A 5,576-nucleotide genomic window follows, 5' to 3' on the forward strand; every position below is an offset into this window, starting at 1 on the left:
GGAAAATTGCAACAAACATGAAAATATCTCTACTGTGGATAGAAAAATCATGTTCAGTGCTCTTGACTAACATAGATAATTTTAATGTTTACAAAACCTCGCCCTTCTGACGAATTGCAGAAGTGGAATGCAACAAAACAAATCTTCGATGCTGATAAATCCTCGCCCCTCTGACGAATTGTAGAAGTGAATTCCAACACAGGAAATAGATAAAGAGTAACAAATCCTCGCCCCGCTGGTAATCAATCAACAGTGGACTGTAACAAACATGTAAAGACATGTTAAAATAGAATTAATGTTGACAAAACCTCGCCCCTCTAACGAATTGCAGAAGTGGAATGCAACAAAACAAATCTTTGATGTTGATAAATCCTCGCCCCTCTGACGAATTGCAGAAGTGAATTCCAACACACGAAATAGATAAAGAGTAACAGATCCTCGCCCCGCTGGTAATCAATCAACAGTGGACTGTAACAATTGTGCTTTACATTGACAAATCCTTGCTCCCCTGACAAATTGCAGAAGTGGAATGCAATAAAAGCGAATAAAGGTTGACAAATCTCCGCCCTGTTAGAAATTTGGATAACAGTGGATTGCAACGAAATTAATGTTGATAAATCCTCGCCTTGTCGGCATCTGCTGACAGTAGATCACAACAGACAAGTAAATAACTTCACTAGAGAAAACTTCAAAAGAAACTCTGTGGGGAAATATCACTAGGGAAACCCGAGCAGATGTTCTGTTGACACAAGAGTTCACTAAGGGAATATCAATCACCTTGCTGGGGAAGAAACTTGATTTGAGAATCCACTCCAATACTGATTGATTTTTAAACAAGAATTCAACTTGTACTAGAGAAAGAACTAAGTCTTCCATTTGAGAAATATTCTTCAAAAACCTGATCCTGTAAAGGATAACAATTGAACTCCCTTGAGGTCACTTAACCTTGGCTGAGGTTGTGAATGATATGCTTTGTGCATGATATGCTTAAGTGAAGTGACATGATGAATGTATGACAATGATTTATGTGATTATTTATGCAATGATTGATCAATACATACACGAGTTATTTGACGCGTGCCAACTAAGACTTAGACTTTGAAGGGTGAACTGCCATATGAGAATTGACTTTAAAGAAAAATACCAGACGAGAACTGGACTTCAATTAACAGTCAGATGAGAACTGACTACCAGGAAAGAACTGTATTTGAATTAATTGTCAGACGAGAACTGACTACCATGAGAACTGGATTTAACTTAACAGTCAGACGAGAACTAACTACCAGAAGAGAATTGGGCTTAAATTAACATTCAGACGAGAACTGACTACCAGACAAGAACTGACTACCAGGCGAGAATTGGAATTTAATTAACAGTTAGACGAGAACTGACTACCAGACGAGAACTGGATCTAAATTAATAGTCAGGCGAGAACTGACTACCAGGCGAGAATTGGATTTTAATTAACAGTTAGACGAGAACTGACTACCAGGCGAGAATTGGATTTAACTTAACATTCAGACGAGAACTGACTACCAGGCGAGAATTGGATTTTAATTAACAGTCAGACGAGAACTGACTACCAGGCGAGAACTGGATTTTAATTAACGGTCAGACGAGAACTGACTACTAGGAAGGAACTGGTAAAAAAAATTAATTTCCAGACGAGATTTGGATTTGAAAAAAAGACTTCCATACGGGAACTGGACTTTGAGATACCAAATAAGGTTGAATTTTTTTACATATGTGTGACTACATGATGCACAAGATACGATGCATGATATGACGCAAGAGTAATGTTAATGCATGCATGATTGATGATAATGCATGAAGATACTTTGACTATTTGAATAATCAAGAAAAAAAGTTTTTGTAACAAATTTCTCATCAAGAGGATGTTGTGCTAGGATAATTCCAGACACTCATTTTGAACTCAAAGGTTGCCGATGTCTGACAGAAATTCTCTTAAGCAGCTTTAAGGTATAGAGAAGACTTGTTTGTTTGTACTTTACCCAAATCTGCGGGGTCTCTGAGGAATTTTGTCTCGAACGAACATTTATAAACAATGTACAGTAATCAGACATTGAGATGACTTGCCCCAGTATCTTGGATTTCAATGCAGGATGCCCCTTATTAACTTATCCTTGAAGAGATTTTACTGTATCTTGACGTGATTGCCCCAGATTGACTTAACCTTAGAACAACCTGCCCCAAACTGACTGATATTGTGGACGATGACCCTGAATGCATAATTTTTTTGGAAGAATTAACCCCATATAACAGTGGCTTCAAATGCTTTTCCCCATATTGGGTCCTTTAAGAATGGTCGAAATCCATGCTGATTGTTCATTGTTGGAACTTCCTTGATGCTAAGTGCTGACTTGCAGTTAATATTCGTTTATTAAAAATGGTAATTTTAATGCAATGTTTATGCAAATTTTGAAATCAACATCACTATTAAAAGGAAGTCGAAAAGATAATGGTGAATGGATCACTGGTTTTTTCAAAGTGTGAAAGATGAAGTGATAATCAAGACATATGGTTTAGCAAATATCTTTAGGAGTCAGGCTAACGCGGCCTTGCTGAGTATACTTTCGACATAAACCTTACTTCAATTAGGTCTTTTGAAGGTTGTAACGTGGTCTGGTTCACGGTTTACGAAACAAAGGATATAAGCTCAAATATTGATATTAACCCACCCCATTCTTCGTGATGATTTTCATTCCTACGTTCAGTTAATTAGACACACGCATTCTCCTTCCAAGAGAATTTGCATATAATGATGTGATGGTTTAAGAATTGATCTCTGAGGTGGCAGTCACTATTCTAGCTTTGGAAGTTACACAATCTTGTTCAACGATCTTTATTTTTTTATTTTTGTTTTTGTTAAAGATAAAGTTAGTTGTTAGATGTTAAAGATAACCATCTTGAAACTTGTCAAGTATGTTATCAAAGTTAGTAATAAAGATCGGTGGTGAGTGAATGATGTTCTCGGATTTAAATTCAATGGACATTTATCAGAAGCTTGATAAAATCATAGCAACTACACGATAAACCTCCATAAGTCTTAAATCAACCGCATACAATTCTCTTCCATATTTGATCTTTTTATTCGGGACACGAAATATTGCGCCATGTTAAGCAGATTGCCAAGTGATTTATGTAGAAATCACCCTACAACGAGGCCGATCAAAACTTTATGTGCTAATGCATGCGAGAGAAGCGATATGTAGATCACTCTCTGAAAGCAATACCGCACGAAAAGAAAAATAAGGAGCGATCTAGTCTTTACCAAGAATCCATAAGAATTCTCAAGGTATTAAGACTTTCATCGATCAAAATAAAAAGAAGCAAAAGATGGAACCACATTAAAAGCTCCTTTCATCCATAATTTCAATCACTTAATTTTGCGGATTTGGATTCTCATCCTATCGACGCCCTAAGTCCATTGATATTAGAGAGAAATCAGGCCTCTAACTTGTGATTCAAAGAAAATATCAAAAGAATGGAGTAGAAGAAGAGTTAGAACCAAAAACAAGTCAAAAATAGCAAAAACAAGCATTCTGCCTCACTGGAAATCGATTTACCTCTGTAGGAAATCGATTTCCTGAGTGCAGAGTTCAAAATTGGCATAAAAACAAGGTGGAAATCGATTTCCTACAGAGGGAAATCGATTTCCTGCACGCAGCTTTCAAAAAATCAGCATTAAGAAGCATAAAACTTGACTTAAGCAAACATACAAACACCTTATGATCACATATCAATTGGAGCACGAATTTTTCATCAAATCACCATCAAATAGGACCAATGTAGCATCAAAGATGCATTAAACACAAGCAACAAAGATCTACATCTTAGAGTTTAGGAATTTACCAATTCTTGAACCAAATTGTTGATGTAGCTTCAAGAACAAGCACAAAGTGTGTAGATCCTTCAAAATTGGAGATGAACAAACAAAGAAAAGAGAGAAATGTAGGAGGCTTAGTTCAAAATTAGTAAGATTCAATGTGAATCTCACTAATTCTATGAAAATGAACTTTGGGTGAGGGTTTTGGAAAGGATGAGAAATGAATTTGCAAGCAATTTTTTGGCTCTCCAAGCTTGAGAAATGAGAGAGTAGAGACCTCTATTTATAGGATGGGAGCAAGAGTAGTGGCAATTTGGTCTTTTTGCATTTGGTAATTAACTTGTGTTTAATTGGTGTTTAAATGGTATTTAAATGGTAAAATGGGGTTTAAGTGGGTTTAATGAAGGGAATTAATTTTGATGAGGTGGAAAATTGATAAAAATGACAAAAATGATCAAAGAAAATGTGGTTGGTGCCAAAATGATGTCATGCTTCCCTCTTTTTTTTTTTAAATTTCGTTTCAGGAAATCGATTTCCCATATGGGTAAATCGATTTCCACAGCAAAATTTTCAAAAAATTTCTTTCTTGCACTATTTTGATTTTTGCCCGATCTTTTTCTGCAAAACACAAACAAAGGAAACAAAATGCATATTTTTGGATTTTGGTTAGTATAAAACAAATTAAACAAAATTAGGTGCTTGATAGTTCCCCTCAAAGGTGAAGCGAACATAACACCGAAAAATGAAATCTCAAGATTGTGATCTTGATTAATGATTGAGATGCAAATGATGCATGATCTTAGGGTCAAAAATTGGGGTATGACACCATCTTAAACTCATTTGTTGGGCTTCCGTTTACTAACACCGATATCGACGAAAAGCTTAAACATTCTAAGATTCATTTGCGCCATATTAGATGAAAGCCCATTTTTTCCATTACATATACAAGAAAGTTCCAGTCTACACAGTCATACGCCTTTTCAAAATCAATCTTGAATAGAACCACTTCCTTCTTCTTTTTCCTAGCCTTGTTCACGATTTCATTCGCCACTAGGATCCCGTCCAAAATCTGCCTGCCAGTAATAAAAGTTGATTATGTGTTTACAATTACCTTGTTAATCACCCTTTTCAGCCTATTCGCCAAAACTTTGGAAATTACCTTATAAATGCAGCCTACTAACGATATTGGTCTGTAGTCGGATATCCTTGCTGGATTTTTTCTTTTAGGGATAAGGACCAAGAATGAGCAATTTGTTCCTCTAACCAACATCCCGTTTGTATGAAATTCTATCATCATACTCAAAAAGTCACATTTGACCAATTCCCAAAATTCCTTTATAAACCCGAAATTGATTTCGTCCGGCCCAGGACTTTTAGAGCTTTCACATTCCCAAACCGCACAACGCACCTCCTCTTCCGAGAAACCACGTATTAAACACTCCTTATCAATTTCCTCCAGTTTTTTAAAATCCATGTTTTCAGGATATATACTCCTCTTCCTGCCGAAGAACATATTTTTGAAGTGATCGTGAATTGCTTCCTTTATCCCCTCTATTTCTTTCACCAATCTTCCTCCCACTTCTAGATAATATATTTCGTTTTCTTTCTGTCTCTTATTAATGCACCCATAAAAGTATTTCGAATTTGCGTCTCCTTCTTTTAGCCACCTATTCCTTGATCTTTGGCATTGGATGCTACCGTTGAGATTCGAAAACTTGTGTATATCTGC

Source organism: Vicia villosa, linkage group LG6, assembly GCF_029867415.1.
Source record: "Vicia villosa cultivar HV-30 ecotype Madison, WI linkage group LG6, Vvil1.0, whole genome shotgun sequence".
In the NCBI taxonomy this organism is placed as follows: domain Eukaryota; kingdom Viridiplantae; phylum Streptophyta; class Magnoliopsida; order Fabales; family Fabaceae; genus Vicia; species Vicia villosa.